Source organism: Streptopelia decaocto (assembly GCF_964273445.1).
Source record: "Streptopelia decaocto genome assembly, chromosome: Z".
Classification (NCBI taxonomy): Eukaryota; Metazoa; Chordata; class Aves; order Columbiformes; family Columbidae; genus Streptopelia; species Streptopelia decaocto.
The window spans coordinates 70,332,485-70,351,423 of record NC_138657.1 but is presented as its reverse complement, the minus strand read 5'-3'; the positions used below and the strand labels follow the sequence as shown (position 1 = coordinate 70,351,423).

General features: G+C 37.3%; 1 protein-coding gene across 3 annotated transcripts in view; it reads left to right on the top strand.

Moving 5' to 3' along the window:
* The first annotated feature begins 326 nt into the window (after window positions 1-326).
* Window positions 327-18,939, top strand: part of RFX3 (regulatory factor X3) — a 119,608-nt gene continuing 100,995 nt past the window's right edge. For all 3 annotated transcript variants that reach the window (XM_082075706.1, XM_082075705.1, XM_082075707.1), the window contains exon 1: window positions 327-708. The gene's annotated coding sequence lies outside the window, so the exon portion shown is untranslated. The remainder of the gene's footprint in view (window positions 709-18,939) is intronic.

Genomic DNA, 18,939 nt, shown 5'->3' with positions numbered 1-18,939 from the left:
GCACCACCAGCGCCGACGGCTCCTCACTGCCATTTTCCGAGGGAAGGAGGCGTGGGGGTCCTGTGACAGGCTGCGCTGGAAGGGGGAGGGCGGCCGCCGCCGAGCCCAACTTCCTGCTCGTCCCGCCCGGCGGCGGGGGCTGTGCGACCCCCGCAGCGGCCAGCGCGCCGCGGCCCGGCGCCCTCCTCCCGCCCGCCGGAAGTGGCGTCAGGCGGCCGCGGGCACGGCCCAGGCAGCACCCGTGCGGCCACGCCCCTCGCGCGGGCCTCGCACCGCCTCCCGCTCGCCCCGCCGTCCGTCCCGCCGCCTGCCCGCCGCCCCGCGTGCGCACGGACCCCCGCGCGGCAGTGGGGCCCGGACACCGCCCGGTCTGGCTGGAGGAGCCGCCCCCGCCCGCCCCGGCCTGTCCGTTAGGGCAGGCCCCGCCTCTTCCGGGCCTCTCAGGCTGGGCCGCCGCCTCCTCCTCCCTCGCTCGCTCTCCCTTTTGTGAGTTATAGCAACCGTTGCCTTGTGAATCAAGCGCCATAGTCACCGTAGTCCTGGCGACTGTTACCCATCAACAACAACCGCTCCTCTCCTGCTCCTCCTCCTCCTCCTGCTGCTGCTGTTCCTCACCCCCTTCCTCATCGTCACCCACAACAACAACAACAACAGCCACCTCCAGCAGCAACGACAGCGGGAGCACCGCCGCAGCCCGCCGCAGCCCAGGTGAATGTCCGTGTCGGGCGCACGCCAGCCCTCCCTCCGCTCTCCCTCCCCCTCCTCGCAGCATCCGGGCCGGGGCTGCTCCCTGGGGCTGCGCGCTTGGTTGCGGTGCAGCGGGGGGAACGTGGGTCGCCCTCCCGGGTCCCCCGCTTTCCCCCGCGCCTCCCCCACTTCGTCCCTCTTCCTCGTTCTTCTCCCCCCGGCTCCCCTGCACCCCGGGCCCGCTGCCCGGCCCCCCGCCCCGGGGGTGGTTTGCCGTTGGGTGGGGAGCGGCGTGCGGAGCGGGGCGGTTGGGATGGGGGTGTCTGTTGGGCGGGGAGGGGAGCTGGCCGCGGTACGGAGTGAGGAGGAGGAGAGGCTTGGCGGTGATGGGGACGGCGGCACGCTTCTGGGACCTCCAGACAATCGCTTGAATGCGGTGGGTATGCATCTTCCTTGGACTCTCGTTTGCACGGATGAGGGAGTGTGGAAATCGGGGAACGAGGCTCTGGCCGCAGTCTAAGGTTGCTGACTTTAAACCCCCAAAAAACCGTGGGGGTGGGAGGGAAGATGCAGCCAGAGACGGGTCCTCTAGCCCACCGGGGAGCAGGGGCTGTTTTTCCCCTTTCACTTGTAGGGGCCTTGTTCTGATTTGATGTGACTGCTGAATGCTGCAGATATTCGTGAACTCGCTATGTCTTTTAATGATGCTCTCACCATGTTGATCATATCAGTCACATTTCTGTGCTTTAAATTTTTCTTTTATTCATAATTAATGTTGCTGGTTATTTTAGGGCAAGCTGTATTTTCTTTGTACTGTGTTTTCTTGTTTACCCAATGCCTCCACCCGTACACACACAGAGTATCAGGGTTTTTTTCTTGCACTCCTTCTGCAGGGGGTTATTTTTTAAATGATGCTTTCATACTGCCAGTGTAGTATGGAACAGTGCATGTGTAGATCTAGTTTGTGCACAGTGAGTTATGTTCATGTGGAGAGAATCCATTTCCGTTTCCTTAAACTCTCCACAATGAAGGAAATCCAAGACATGGACTGTCAGTTTGTGTGCTGAACAGCGAAGAAAGGAGAAAAAAAGACATAGTATTAAAAAAAAAGTCTTTGTGATTTTGTTGTTACTACTATATTTCGAGAGTACATTTGGGAAAGAGAGAAGAGGCAGATCTTTACCTATCAAGGAGCTGTAGTAGAAATTTTATTATTAATGAGGATGTTTTGCATTTTTTTCATCAAAAATGCTTTTTTTTTTTCATCTTTTTGTGATTGCTTATTATGATCTAAAGATTTGTGTTGTCAGCAGTGTCAAATCATACTTTATATACTTTTAAAATTCTTTCAGCTAAAGTGAATTTTTGGCATCTGTTATGGGAATGGAATTCTCTTTTAACTCTCTGTATCCAGTTGCACTCTCCCTTTTTGACTTGTCAAACCATCTGTCATTGTGGCAAGCTTTTTTTCTTTTTGAAGTGATGACTTATTTACTCTCTTATTGCCTTATTTATTAAAACAGTTAGGAAAAAAGATATTCTTGTTTTTAATCTAAAACCTACATTTTAATGGTATATATGTTTTTTTTTATATCTGTAGAACCTGGTGTAAAATGCAGGGTTTCTCATTTCAGCAACAATATATTTGTCTGTCTCACGCTGGAACGACCAATGAGTTTGACAGGGACAATTTTTCCAAGAGGCTGTCAACTACAAAATGTGCTAAGTGTGCACTGTTAATATTTCTTGAGCTAAGGCATCTTGGCTCTGTTTTGGTTTGTTTTTGTTTTTTATTTTTTTATGTATATTTCACGGGCCAACAAAAACTTAGAAAATACATTATTTTGAATAATGACCAAAGGTCTCTACATTGTAATCTTTGAATGATTTTGCTCAAGATGAAACCACTGAGTGCTAATTTTCTAGGTCCTGCTGTCAAATAAGTTCTGAAGACATTAAGAATTTTCAGGGTGAGTTATAGTGCCGTATCACTTATATGGCACATTTAAATCTTAATGTATTTGTTATTAGTTTTATTGAGTAGTTTATGAGATTCATTGGTTGTGAAATCATTGCTGGCATCTTCTGTTGTTGAAAAGAGAAGATGTCAGTTCTGCACCATGCCTTTCTTGAGTAGCCCTCTTACAGCAGGACAGAGTACTGCTCGGGATTGAATCCTTCCTGGATGTTGAAATCTGTCTGTTCAGAACAGGTATCCTGACCCCTGGTAGCAAAGGAAAGTGTGTCCATAGGCTATGAGACAAACTTTCTGTTTTAACTGTGTGAGAAGACCTACAGAAGTTTCTTAAAAATTGGATTAAAAGTACATGATTCTGTCCAGAAACAAAGGCTGGTTTAGTACTATTTAGCCACATTTTATTTAGGCAATGACTGCAATTTGGAAAATAATAATGCGGCTGTAATCACCTCTTTTAAGAATATTGACTGTACTGAGAAAAGTATTGACTCTTTATTCTCTCTGAAATACTGTAATGATCACAGATGAGATCTGGATTATGCATTGTGATTCCCTGATGCCTTCAGCTATCAAGATAGTTGGTGTTTGTGATGGTAACCAGTGTTTGAATGTGAGGTGGCTTCTGATTTTTTTTTTATTCCTTGGTTTTCATGACTTGGACTATGTAAATATCTGATTGTGTTTCAGCATACCCTAACAGGCCTTTCAAGATCATATGCTCTGTTGTGGTGTTTGTGAACTAACCTAAATTGTGCTACTGTGGAGAAAGCCATTCCAGAATGTAGTGTAGGTAAACGAAATGGGAATCAAAGGCACAATGCTGTTAAAGAGTTTAAAGTTCGTGTGCTTTATTTGAGAATAGGTTCAGGTTTGTTAGCACTAACCCATTTCTTGTTCCTGTCTGGTAGAGTATGTTAATCACAAAACTATCTACAGAAATAGATGTTACTGTTTCTTTTTGTTTACTAAACTCTACATTGAGAGGGAAAGCTGTTACTGTTTTCCTCTCTTTTTAGTTAAAATGTAAGCAAGTATCTAAAAGGCAACAATCTTTTATCATTGTAGTTCCTTTTGGTGTTCTAGCTAGTATTGCAGGTTTTCATGCTTTACTTTGTCCTCCTATGAAAGGCATCCTTCACCCTAAAAATATTCCATATTAGTTGTATTTTTACCTGCAGTCTCCAAAAGCATATCAGCTGCAGATATTGTCATGTAGAATACTTAAAAAAATGAGTAGGTTGTTAAAAATATAAGATACATGACTCCTAAAGCCTTTAAAAAAAATTGTTTTCACTTGAAATGACATGTGAATGCATCACAAATACAGACAGCTTAAAAAATAAGCTTTCGGTGGTACTGTAGTGTCCTTGTAGTTGGAGTTCCATTTCAAAATCAAACTTTGTCAAATTAACATATTAGGATACCAAAAGCAGTGTATTTTTAAATTATGAATGAAACTACTTACTTTTTTTACTAAAAATGAGGGCTGAAAAATTAATGAGGCTTTTAAAATGAACAGGCTAACATTTAAAATGATGTTTTTCTGTTAGCCACAAGTTTATTATTTATGTATTGCTGGTAAAGTTGGTTGTCAATTGTAACTATATTTCTCTTTTCTCACAGATGCTATGTGTACCTGTATTTTGGAAATTTGAGGAGCAGTACATATATTGATTTGGCTCAATCTAGTTTGTTAGGGACAGATGGCTGATTTAAACAGGTGTCACTTTCATTTCTTGTGCATTGTGTTGAGACTTCCAGAGGTTTACAAAAGAGCTGCCTAAAGCAGGTGGTGAGCTCTGCTTCTGCCATTAGCAAAATGTACTTTTGTAGGCAATTATTTTCCCAGTAACTAGGTGCATTTTAATAGTTAACTTGTCATATCAGAGTTTGAAGTGTTCTATATAGTACAATCATGTTATTTTTTAATTCTTTTCTCACTGGACTTTTAAAAGAGATGTGACTGTTTGAGTGTAAAATTTAGTGCTTTATGACTGTGTGGTTAGCTGTAATCCTAATACTTTTCATGCTCACCCAGAGAAGATTCATTGCTTGATGAAATATTTTGTTTCACTAGATTACTTACCTTTATTTTTTTTCTTGAAGAATATTTAACTTAAGAATATTTTAATAAGAATAGCCTATTATTTATAACATGGGATTAATGTTTATTTTTAGTTAGTTTCTTTAAAATACAAAGAGGAAAGAAAATCCTAAAAATTCTGTCTTTGAAATACATTGATAATGTATATGGAAGTTGTTTAAATCTTATTGAAATATTTCTACTTTTTTTTTTTTTTTTTTTTTTTTTTCCTGCACATTGCAATATAGCAAACTTACTATTTTGGCAATATTGTGCTAAAAATGTTGAGATAAATGAGCTGCTCCATATCTGAGTATGTGTGTGTCTGTACACACATACACACTTAAAATATAATCTCTGAACATATAGTTACATGTAAATTGCGTAACTTATGTCTGTATAGCATATAGCTGAAACAGTTTTTACTGACTGAAATGAATTTTTGCTGATCTGAAAAGCTAGGTGAACCTGAGAAATGCATGCATTTTGGAGTGGTGTTTATTGTATGTTATACATTCTAGGAGATAAAAATATGCACCCCTCAGAATAACCCAAACCATCCAAAAACAAATAAAACCCACCAGTTTAAAAATTGTATCCTCTACATACGTATGAGTACCACTATGTTTAATTCCAATAATTTCTATATGGCTATACATGAACCCGACAGATTAGAAATTCATTCTTGTAAGTTCTGTAGTTTAATAATATCTATTATTTTGCCACACACTGTGAGGTTAATACAGCAATGCTTTTTTCGTGTGTATGGGTGGATAATAGTGTCTAGTTCAGTGTAGTTTCCTTTTGGAAGTATTTGCAAAGGTGGATGCCAGAATTGGGAGAGTATACCTAAATTGCTTGGTTTTGCACACTATATTCGATTGCTTTTCCTGTTCCATTGTGGTAAGTTTTTTGTCTTTGGTCCCCTAACTATCCAATATAGTGGCACAAAATCAAGAGGTGGTGGACTATATTGTAAGTTGTATTTAATAAAGTATTTTCCTGTTTTACTATGTGCATTTTAATGAGACTTAAAAGTTTAAATTCTAGCAATTCAAACTTCCTTTGTAAATTCCTAACTTAGTTCTAACTCTACTTTTTAAAATTCTTACATGACATCCATAACAATACTATGGGAACACTACAGATTGTATATTATTCACTAAATTTGAGTGTACTTGTAGCATTTGGAACTTTTATTCGTGAATTACAAGAGAAAAAAAATATCTAGCACTATTTTTAAAGGTCATTTCATCCACCCACGGACCCACTACATTGAGTATAGCTTAGCTTCTTGGATGTTCTCTGAGTAAATAATTTCTTTAGTTCTTTCATGTTGTTCGTATTGAAGTCTTATTTCAAATAAGTTTATAAGGTCTTTAAGACAAGAACTGTGTCTTTAGATTGTGTTCAGGCTTTGGATGCTACCACTACAACTTATGACTCAAAGCCAAGTAAATGGTTTCTCTCTTCTATTACTTCATAGTAATTAATCTGTGTTTTCTCTTACATACCACTTCAGGGATATTTTCTAAACACTTAGAGGTGTAGTTAAGTCATGTGACATTGCAAAGCAGAAACAGAAACAACCAAATCTGTTAAAAGGTACAGTATGTTACTTTGCAGGTATCATTGAGTCAGTTTATTCTACTTCAGTGAAGGTGTTCTCTTTTCTTGGCGGATTAATCATTTTTCTGCGTTGTTAACTATATTATCTTGAGAAGAATGAAAATGTTTAATACGAGCCAGAACTACTTACAGCACAGTTCCTAAGGCTATAGATAGTTATTTATTATGTTTCTGTGGAGCTAAAATTAGAAGATACATTTTTATCTCCAATGAGTTAGTTCATGTCTGCTGAATTTTGATGCATTGTATAATGTTTCTGGAGTACCCTTGGTCTGATTTTCTTCCCCCTCCAGGATAGCTAAATTCTGGAAGGGAAGCAAGGGAAAGCAGTCTTGCTTATGTAGCTCCCTTAATCTGACAATTATATTGGATGTTAATAGGCTATCTGAAGGGTTTACTTGCTAGTGGATTAGATGACCAGGATTGTGAATTTGAGTTAATGTCTTTTGGTGTGATCAACATTATCCACAAAACATTTACAGAACTTGCTATCGATCTGTGTAGCCTCATCTAAGCAAGAAGAGATAGTATCATCTGAGTGTTTTTTTCCTTATCCCTTGGTAGTGTTTTGGACTTTGAACAGCTGAGAGTGCAATTTGACAGTGCAAGTCTTTGATGACTGGAACTGCAAAAAGGAACTGGTATTTACTAAGGAGGACTAAATCTACTCATTATAGGTAGGTGAAAGCAAAAATAACAAAATAATTGTAGTTCTCTTACCATTGGAAGAAGTGGTAAATATCAGGATTTCTGTCTTATGTTAAAAGTCTCATAAATTTGAAGATTCACCTTCTATTTAACTGCTGCAAAATGTTTTCAGAATTCTCCACTAACTTCTTTTTTTCTAGAAAGGTGTGTGCTGTATTCCTACCTCTGTATTGTTCTGTAACTTGATGTAAGCAGGAGAGACAACAGAGTTACAGCTTTAGTGAAGGAAGAATGTTTCCCACGCGACATTGTTGTTGACAAGATGACCACTTCCTCCTGTACACTTCCATCCTACATTGATAAGGTGTAGTTTTTCCATATGAAGGACATGTGGCTGTACACAAGGGGTTTTTAATTTGTATTTCTATTTAAGTTTTTACACACTATGTTTATTATTAGGATTCAATGTTAATTGCTTTGGGTCTCTTGGAGAATTTGGAAAGATACAGTAATGAAAATTTAGAACTACTCACCTTAAAAACCCATGCTTGCTTTTTAAAGTGCGTTTTAGGAAGAGTTGTTCCATAATCACCATTGTGAAACTAAATTTACTTGAAATTTCTGATTAAAAAAATAAAATAATTTAATTATCAGATCATGCATTTTACAGTTATTGAAAGTTAACGTTTAACTAAATATATATAGCTCTACGGACCACTGTGCTCATTTATAAAATTAATGTAGGATTTATGAATACTGTCGAGATTACTTCTGCAGAAATGTCTGGCTGTATTCAGAGTTACATTAGCCTTTGCTGGTGAGGAACAGTTGAACTATCTGCATAGTGGCTGACTTATCAAATTGTTAGACACGAGGTGGAATTGACATGCTACTTTGTTGAGCATGTTGTAGCTAAGGTAATGTCAACAGACAGGTTTCTGTTTAGTATTTAGTTCACTCCTATTTTATTTGGTCCACTCTTTGTTAAACCACTTACACTGAGTTGCTGTTTGCAAGGTAGTTGATAAATAACTCTTCTATATGCATTTTATTATTTGCTATCAGATTTAGTGAATGGAAAAATGTACAATCCAGGATGTTTTAAACTCCTCAGAGTTGATGCTGGGAAATATTAGTAGCAGTTCCCTGTAACTTCTAGAAAGATTACTCTTTGGACCTTCGGAAAGGCGCAAAAGCTCTTCTGTGAACTATACCATCCTTATGGTTGTTTTAGGGACTAGAACATGCTTAGCTTTAGAATGGAGATATGTTGTACGGAAATGTGGCTCCATTCCTGTATTTTGTGGAAATCCTTTTGCGTTCAGATTGTGTTTTGAAGTGAGGCAAGTGTAAATGAGCTAAGATAAAAGCACAATTTTTAATGATGTTGCCTCTCCTTAGCTTTCCAGGTGCTTCCTAACTGAAGGTTGTCCTACATTTCTCTGTTTTTCTACAACTGCTCTGAAACTTCTTTGTACCGTAAGGAGCGTAGTCCTGACAGAGTATTGCAAGGAACAATAGTGAGCAGGTAAATTCATAGAGGTTTTGGTGTACTAGGTCCGTAGCTATGTGGAGATGATAGAGGCTTAGGGTTTTCTCAACCTCGGATGGGTTTACAGAATTCAGGTTTTGTGACTGGAGTTCACTTCACTAGCAAACTTATGGCAAACCCAGGGAAGGTTTAATTGCAATAGACTGAGAATTAGAGCTGGTCCTACAAAGCAATAGCATAATTTATCATGCTGGTTTATGGAACAGAGATTCTCTTGGTGGTTTAAAGGTTGTGTTTTTATGCTGGTTTGGTTGCAGTTGTTTGGTGTGTTTTTTAAATGGTGTTTCAAGTAAACCAGATGGTCCGTAGTGTAAGAGTATAACCTTACGAGCTGGTGCTGTCTGGAATGTTCAGCTTTCAGGTACATATCAGTAGTTGTTCAGGGAGGCAGGTCATACTAAGATTTAAATTTCAGATACTAAGATTACCTGCCATGATTCTGATAAAAGCTGCTTCCTTGACTCAGTTGAGGGATTGTGATGAATTAATTAACATCTGGTACTGGCCTGTATTTTTGATCACGGATGATCCAATTCCAGAAATTTGTGAGGATAGAATTTTCTTATCTTTTACAGTCAAGGCTTGAAGGTGTTCAGGATCTTCACTGATTGTCCTTGCCTTAGTATATATATTCTTCCCAATTTAATTCTGAAGAAACTGAGATTTCATGACTAAAAGGAAGAACTAGACATGGGATCATGATTTCAGTGCAGTGACCACCTTTCATGACCTAGTGAAGATACATTATTTATGTCATGTGTATGACAAACACATTTCAGGCAACTGAAATGAAGAGGAAATTTAGGATTACTCTATGTATGGAAGACTGCCTTTTAGGGATTCCCACTGCTTGATTTCAAGATGACATACTAGGTTGTATGGTGGGAATCTGCAAGAACTCAGTGCTGTAAATGTTAACACCCCGTAATGACTTGTGTCCTGAGCACAGTCATAAACTTGGGATACTCAAAGGTTCTTATGTCAGCTTAGTTGTGCTCTCACTTACACGTTGTGATCCAAGGACAGTAACTCTTCAGACACAGCTGAATTTCTTAAAAGCTCAACATCGACAGGCAGACCATCTGTAGCCTGCTGAAACAAGGTTAAGCTGTAGCCAGCAGTTCATTTTTTTTTTTTACTGTAATTAAAATAACTAATGTTTTTAATAAAGTGTAAGATTTTTCTTCGCACATTCATAATATAGGAAAAGGTATAATGGCAAGGCAGAAAAACAGATGTATCTGGTGGATAGGAAATTGGGAGTTATATTTTGGTCATCTGTGATAAAGGTAGGTCTGTGTGTGGGAAGTTGGGATCAGAAATGCTAAAGGAATTTTTCCAAAGTTTGTTGTACAGGAAGGGCAATGTAGCAGGGTTTCGCCACTAAAAGTGGCTTGAGAATGTAAGTGGGTGTTAACAGTGGGGATTGAGATGTTGATTGATAATATGTTAAGCCCTTTAATAAAATTAGCTGTGTCATCTCCATAAACTAAGCTTCCTGGTCACAAGTATAACTTTGTTTTATAGCTGTGCTTCTGAACTCACAACAATCTGCTCTCATTGGCTAATATTTATGTTTTGCTTTTAAAAATATGTTTGTTCTACATGGAATACTTCTGCCTTTCATGTACTGATTCAAAACCTTTTTACATACTCTACAGCATTCAACCTGCAAGTATGGAAGTGGTTAAATTTGCCATAAAACCAAAGGAGCAGAAGGTGCTTAGGGCACTCAGTGCTGTGTGGTGTCCTGTTTGTTTGTTTTTCCTCAAAGAGTGAAAGAAATGTGGCATATAATTTCATGGGAAGAAGAATGATATAGCAGGCATCTTTTTTTAGTCTAGGTGGCCCAACCTTTTCAAATGGAGTTACTTGTGTTATGGCAATGGATAAAACTGTTGATTTTGACATCACTCACTGCTGTCGTGCTGTTTCTATGTTACGTATGTTTTCTCAAACATGGTTGACTGTGCTTCACAGAGTGTTAGAAAGTGCATCTTTATTGGCTATGAATATGGTATTTTTGTGCTACTTAGTGAAATCTAGTACAAAAGTGGTCACTGAGAAAAGGACTCTCTTTTGACCTGCTTCTACAGTAATATACTGGCCAAAAGGCAGAGAAATACCGCTCCTGTGCAGCTGTCTAGATCTTCAGGCCCTCAGCCAATAATCTGTAGACCATGGGCTGGGGAGAGTGTGGCTGGGAAGCAGCTCAGTGGAGGAGGTGCTGGGTTCCTGGTGGCAGTGAGGTGAACATGAGCCACAGCATGCCTTGGCAGTAGGGAAGATCAACAGTGTCTCATGGGCTGAATGAATAAGAGTATAGGCAGGGAATTGAGGAAAATTATTATCTCACCCCTCTCCACACTTACTAGGCAACATCTACATCCATATCTAGTTTTGCCTGCACCCTCATGCCATTATGGGAAAGATGTTGGTAAACTGGAGTAAGTTCAGCAGAGGGCCACTGAGATGGTCAGGAGCTGGAGCACACGTCTGTGATGGGACACTGAGGGACCCGGGCTTGTTCAGTCTGGAGAAGAGAGAGTTTCAGGGGTCCTAAGAGCAGCCTTCCCTAATACCTACAAGGAGGTAATCAAGAAGAAGCAGCCAGGATTTTCACAGCAGTCCAATGTGGGAGCATGAGACACAATGATCATAATTTGAGACAAGAGAAGTTTAGACTGGAGATACAGAAAATCTTTTCCCCCATGAGGACAGCCCAGCAATGCAGCTTGGGCCAAGTGAGATTTTGCCATCTCTGTCCTTGGAGATTTTTAAGCCCTGACTGGCTAAATCCCTGAGGAGCTAGTCTGATGCCAAGTCTGAGCCTGTTTTGGGAAGGAAGTTGGACTTGAGAGCTCCTGAAATCTGTGGCAGCCTGAACTATACTATGGTTTTATTTGTGATTCTCACTCTACAGCAGAAGTTCTAGGCTGTGCTCTTGTTTGTCTTCTTTTTCTTGTTAGCCCGTTCCATTTCTTATGGGCTGCAACTGAATCTTCATCTCTGGAGGTAAATGAGGAGGGATTGTTGTGGAGTCTCCTTCCCTGGAGACATTCAAAACCCACCTGGACATGTTCCTGTGCGACCTCACCTAGGCGTTCCTGCTCTGGCAGGGGGATTGGACTGGATGATCTTCTGAGGTCCCTTCCAATCCCAAACATACTGTGATACTGTGATTGTCTCTAGAGTTAAAATCACAAAACCGTTGTCTTGAGATATATCACAAAGACATACTTTGAGTACCCAAGAGACTGTCTGCCTAACAGAACAGAACTCTTGTGTTCCTTTTTCCTTCAGTGCATTACTACAGTTGTGTTATTTGGTCCAACACTTAATTGTCTAGATTTCACAGACTTAGGACTCGACATTGACTGAATTCCATGCATTTATTTATGAAGTATTTTACAATGAAACCTTGAGAGTTTTCACTGGAGCCCTGCAGAGGCAAAAATAATAACAGTAGAGAGAACTACAATAGAAGGAAAACAAATTTCTTAGATATCTTCAGGAGAAGACAACTATGAACAAAGAGATTTAAAAAACAAGAAAGGAAGACATTGAACACTTGGCAAAACTAAATCCCAGTTGTTGATTTCTGTGGAGTTTTTGTGCTTATTTATTAGAATCTTTGTTTGCAGTTCTTAATGCTTCTGCTGCAGAGAAAGAGGAAATTAAAAAAAAAAAAAAGAGGAAAATGAGCAAACTTAAAATTTTTATTGGAAATTATTTAAATGTTTTAAATAAATTGGATAATGTCCTTGCTTTATTGAGACAAGTTTATGGGTGTTCTGTATATGGCTAACTGCCCGGTGATTGGTAAGTGGTATTCAACAAATATAATGGCCAGAAATCTGAAGAGGGTTTTTGCTCTGACGAGGATATTTCAAATATTTTTCCTATAACTAACCTGTATTCCTATTAATTTTGATAAGAACTGTATTCTGTCCAAAAAAGGATTTGGGAGTCGAGGATGATAGTTTCTGATTGTGGGTAAAGAGATGTGTGTTTAGAAAAATGTTTGGTTTATCATATAGCTGCAAATATGAAATGAATGGCAGTGATGGAGATGAAGAGCAATGGTCTGAGGAAGAGGATATGGCAGTAACTGCTATTGGTGAAATGAGAAAAATAGTTTCTATTGATTGAAGTGGTTCTGTTTTAGATTTTTTGTTTATGTGCTTTGGCTGGGGTTCTATCATTGTGGCCATTCAGATACCGAAGTCCATAGCAAAGTTAATGTCTCTTGTATTCTTGTTCAGCACTGCCTGAGGGACAAGCAAAGGCTTTTGTACAAGTTACTAATATATATAGTCTTGATAATCAAGGCAGTATTAGAAAGTAATGCCTTTAATTAAATGCAGGTGTTTCATTGTTAGCTGAATCAAATTCAATGATTAAGGCATAAATAAACAAATACATTATTCAAAACTGCCATTTTGATTTTATTTGTAACTTGTTAAACTTACCTCCCTCAAATTTGAGGATTTTAAGTGGAAGAGGTACATAAGGTTTCCATAAAGTGTTTGCAGTCCATTTTTTCTCGAGTAAAATATTTTTGCTTCTTGAACTAAATAACTGCATGCACATTGAAACATCCTAAGGGATCTAACACCATAACATAGTCAGTACTTTTTTCAAGTATCTGTATTTTACTGTGCTTGTCTTTAAGAACTTTCCTGTCAAGTAAGGTTACATGTCTGATTTTTGCAAGTCTCTGATTAGAATTGATACCAAGAAAATTAAAGTGATATAAATTCTGATGAGCAATACAAAGAGTAAGTAGTGTTTAGTGTTGGTGGTATATGTGTCATAGTTTAGATTTTTATGTTCCCACATTATAAATGGGATAGCTAATGGTATCTATTTGATAGTATTAGTTTACTGTCACTTGCCAGTTATGAAAAACAATCAAATGATTTAAGTTACGTAGTCTTACATCCTTATTTTAAGACTTACAAGTAAAATCTGCTTTCTGCTGTTCATGGCGTATACCTGCAATACATATTGTCACTGAATGTTCTTTATATTTGAATTGTTTTCTGATCCTCTATATGTGCAGTAGGATAGACCCTAATAAAACAAATCTTACTAAACAATTATAAAAACTATTCAAAATTACCATTCTTCAAACAATCTTTTGACAGTAATGGTCTCTACATTACCTGAGCATCAAGGTTTTTGTCAGATAATATGAAAATTTCTGTTAGGAATGTTCTATAAACTTAGAAGCCAGGAAAAAAGTGAACAAACGTGCTTTGGATCCAGTTGCGCAATTCTCCATATTCCATTTGTATTTTAAGTACAATGACTGTAAACACAGAGATTTGTTAAGTATTCACTATTGTACAGTACTAGCTTGATTAATGACATTCTTTTCTTCTTTGTAATTAGTGGATTACCTTTTTTTTTTTAATTTCTGTGTGCTGATTTGTTGTTCAGTATTTATTACTTCAGTTCGGTTTTATGCTGAACCTCCTATTTTTTTCTGTCTTGGTGTCTTTGGTTTTGACGAAGAAAGCCATGCTAGGTAATCCTAGCTAAAGTACTGTTATGCTTGTTTTTTTTTTCACAATTTCATGTTTTCACGTGCTTTCTAGAGTCAGTCTTAGCTAAGAGCTCAGAGAACTGTTTCTCTGAGTGAAATGCAGTGATAAGTAAGGAGGACTTAATAATTTTAGCATGTTGTTTATAAATATATGCCTGTAATCTAATATAAATGTTGAAATGATAGGTTTTAAGTCACGCAGGGAACAACAATAACAATATTTATATATGTCCAGGAGATATAAGCTGAGACTTGTTCAGATCACTGTGTCTAAGGTGCTGAGTACTGTCAGGTTGGAAAAGCGGAACAGAACACACTATTTACAATTCAGTGTGTTTCACTAAAGGTAGACAAAAAAACATGTAGGAGTTTTTTGGAGTGTTTGGCTTATGGAATTTTTTGGTTTATTTCTGTGTGTATGATTCTATTTATATTTTTACAATAAAATTTTTTATCATTTCTGGAGACAACAGAATCAAACACTTTTTTGGAAATATATATGATAGTAACAGTGTCTTGTGAGTAAATATTGCTTGTGAAAGCTGAGTTACTAGGAAAAGTCACATGAGAAAGCAGGCATGGTTAATATAAATACCCTAAATGTTGTCCAGTATGATACTGAATTTCAGACATGTTTGGTAAAATGATGTTGTTACAGTGGGAGAATTTCTTTGTAGTTGCTTCCAACATAACATAACATATTTCTTGATATTTCCTATAGAATTGCTGCTGCTGGATTTGCTCTTCACTTGAATATGTTTCTTAAAAAAAAGAAAGATCATTATAAACTCGGTGAAATATTAGTTGCCTCCTAAAACTATACCCAGATGTCAAAGGACATGAATACTTTTATCATCGGTTACCATCTGTCTTTGTGTGTTGTTTTTTTTCCTCCTTTTTTTTTTTTGTATGCTTTTATTGAAGCTGAATGAGATCGTTTGATTTCCTTTTGAGCTAACTTTAATACTGTATTAGGAAAATGATAATTTAATTTTACAATTAGTGTACTTCAAATATGTGGATACAAAGCTAAGTGGTAGATTTTTAAAGAGATACTTAAAATTCTTGTGATGGGGCAAAGTGAAGAATATCTTTAGGACATGAAACAGTATTTTAAAATAAGTTAGCTTTTTCTAAATGTACCAAATTTTGTAATTTCTCTGCGAATACTTGTTTGAAAATTTTATGTATACCTAAAGATTGATTTTCATTTTCTTTTCTTTCTTTTTCCCTAGACAGGATATAAAAGTTTATACCACTATTTAAATCTTCCTTGATGTCAACATCTTTTTTCCTTTGCAATTCACTATTTAGTCCTTTTTTCGCTATCTTATTATATTATAATTGATGGCAGTGATATCTCTTTATGTATATTTTGTAATTAAAATTATATTTTCATTATTTTATAACACTTATTTTTAGTTACTATGCTGTGCAGTTCAGTATTTACTGTTTTTTCCTGTTCCTTCTTGGATGCCTGACTTGCATGTGGTTTAATATTTAACAGTTTACCTGAGATGGTGGAGTGTGACAAGGCTGCTAAGCATCACATATTGCTCACATATATGTGGCTGGGCTTTAGGGGTAGCCTGCAGCTACTGGTCTCTGCTTCCAGGGGTTTCATGATTCTTTTTTTGCCAGCCTTCACTTAGCTTTCTTGTTTGGTAGTGTCTAGCTTTATTTCAGGGCACTTTAGCCTGCTTCATGTCAAGGTACACTTCAAAAATATATTCTGAGGAATATTCTTGTAGCCAATTTTATATAAATGGAAAGAATATGTATTGAGAAGTTCAGAATCTGTTTCTCTTACAAGCAACTTGAGAATATGAAAGTCTCAAGACTTTAGGGGAAAAAATCATACTGAGGAGCGGGAAGCTCTGAGATTATCTTAAAATCAGATTTTCTGTCGTTTGGGGTTTTTTTTGTTGGGTTTTGTTTGTTTGTTTGTTTTTTGGTTTTGTGTGTGTTGTTTTTTTTTTTTTTAAGGTGTGCTCATTTCATAGCTTCTAAAATTTCTGCAGAGCCTGTTGATAACCTTGTGGACCGACAAAGCCAAGCTCCCAGAGTTGGAAGGGCTGTCTGAGGAGCTGCTGAGGAGGAGCTGCTGATGATACTTCCTTGGGGTTGTCAGAATGTGTCCTGGAAAAAAAAATATATACAATACTCCAAGGCAATTAGAGGCTAACTATTGAAAAATTTGTCTGACTAATCACAAGGTATCATCATAGTATTTACAGCCATAATTTTCTACACTTCTTTCCACACATAGTTGCTTCTTGGTCACAGTTTTGAGCAGTTCATCCACAGTAGTTTTTAAACATTTAAGTGAGTCTAATCATATTGATCAGCTTTAAGGTGCTAGCTCGGTATTGCTTAGTTCAGGAGAAATGGGGCTTTAGGATTTGAAATGTTCTGATTGCATAATTCTCTTTCAGTACGAAACTCATTTTTATAATGGGATGAGAAGCTATGCGTGTTTAGAGATCCATGTTTCTTTAAGAGTTGTTCTGGATTCTTCCAATCTTTTATATTCATATAGTCATATAGATATTCATAACAATTTATGTCCTTTATATGTGATAAATGTTAATCTGTGTTTTCATATTTGAGTGCACTAACCTAATACTGAGGTCTAAAGATAGTTTTTCTAATTTACAATCATAATTTTCGTTTTATGCCAATTATTGTGATAATGTTACATTGATAATTTAGACTATGACTTTTATTAGTGTTACGAAAAAGTCAAGTTTTCAGGGGAACTATAACAGATTAAAATTAGCTTTCTCTGTTATTGATTGTTTATAGAATATAAAAGTCTTATTTAAGGCCATCCTTTTATGTTTGGATAGGTGAAAAGAATAGTATCTTGTTTCCTATAATTGGTTTTAATATTGAATTGTAATTTAGTTTTTGCCAAAATTTGTAATAACAGAAAGACATTACTTTTAAAGCCTCATATATGTTCAAAATTAAAAGGGCAAGTTTTTATTTCACTGTGATCACTGTTCTTGTAGTGCATGGTCTTACATCTAATTCTGTTTTTTTCTGAATATGAAACTTCTAGCTCTTATGGTCATTAAAATTTAATACCTACTGCAAATGGTAAGTGATATGACTGAGCACAACAACGTAGTTTTCATAAATGTAGTTATTGAGAATGTATTACATTTCAGTAAAAATTATAAACAATTACTGAAACACATCTAGTCTTGTTTATTCTTAAGTGAAATATAGTTGTATTATTGTAAATTTTGGACACTTCTGACCTCTCTGTATGGAAAATCAAACTTGTGCCTGCAATGTGCCTGTTTTTTTTCTAGTATACATTACACCAATTTTACAGTCATTCCAAGGATATATGGATAGTGCCTTTCAAAGTATTTTACCTTCTTTTTAGCTTTAAAGAAGGAAAGGTGAGATTTTTCAGAAAGCTGAGAACTATTAATGATATGCATTAATTCCCACTGTTTTCCCTGCCTTTCACTACTAGCTTTCACTTGCATCTCACCTAATGACTCTTCCTCTATCCTTCCCGCTTCTCCTTATTGCTCTCCTATGTGCTTGGCCTTTTACTGTTACTTATCCTGCCTTTGTTCTTTTGTTTGTCTTCAACTTCTTTGTGCTGCTTCTGTATTAGCTGTGGGAGTGTTGGAGATACAGGAACAACAGTTTCTAAATCATTGACTTTAGGGCTAAACACCTTAATAAATTTGTAGGAAGGCAGTTTGGGAGAAAATCATAGCTTCAGCTTCAGCGTGTTTACTCATCTGAGGGTGTGGTGTCAGTAATCTGTATGTGGAAGATGATTATTTGAGTGATTTGTACATTGTTAAACGGTGTCACCAGAGAAATTTAGCAGTTTAGTTGAGTCACAGATAAAAGCCTGATATTGCCAGTTTCTGGTAATGAAGTTTCATGGCTATGTAATTTTTAAATTACTGTTGGAATTTCTGCATTTACTAAAACTTAGTAGTGAAGTAGCTGGGTTTTAAGTATCATAAAATATGTATGTGTTTAAATACATACAAGTAAATAACTTTTTCTCCCCCTGTACGTTATTCTCAGCATTGCTGAGAATTTTAATCTTCTGAAACTACTTATCACAGTATCACAGTATCATGGTATGTTTGGGATTGGAAGGGACCTCAAAAGATCATCTAGTCCAATCCCCCTGCTGGAGCAGGAACACCTAGGTGAGGTCGCACACGAACATGTCCAGGCGGGTTTTGAATGTCTCCAGAGAAGGAGACATTATGTATGAGAGGAACTACGTATAAAAATTATTTTTATTTTTTTAAAGATAAAATGAAATTAAAACAATACTGTAATGGAAAACGTTCAAAAATGTGAAGTATGGCTAACAACATATGCCACTTAGTTTGGATGGCTGGGGGTATATGTATTATATATGGATGAAGCAGCTGTTTTGTATGTTTAGACGTGTATGTTTATGTATATATATTTACATGTAAAATATATGTGTATGCAGAGTGACAGTGTCTCTGTATATGTCTCTCGTTTGTGTTTATAGAGAGTGTGTAAAACCAAATGTAGTCCATCTACTTTACATGATTTGACATCTGGTAGAAACGAGTGGAAAATACTTTCTGTAGGACTGCTACCCCGTACACTGTTTCTGAAGTCTGAAATAACCTTTCTAAGCACCTAGCACCTTAAACGATACAGGGTTGGTTTGGTGTTGTGTTTTGTTCGTTTGTTGTGTTTTTGTTGTTTTGGTTTTGTGTGGTTTTATGGGTTTTTTTTTTTTTTTTTTTGGTAGGTTGTTTGTTTGTTTGTTTGTTTGTTTAGGG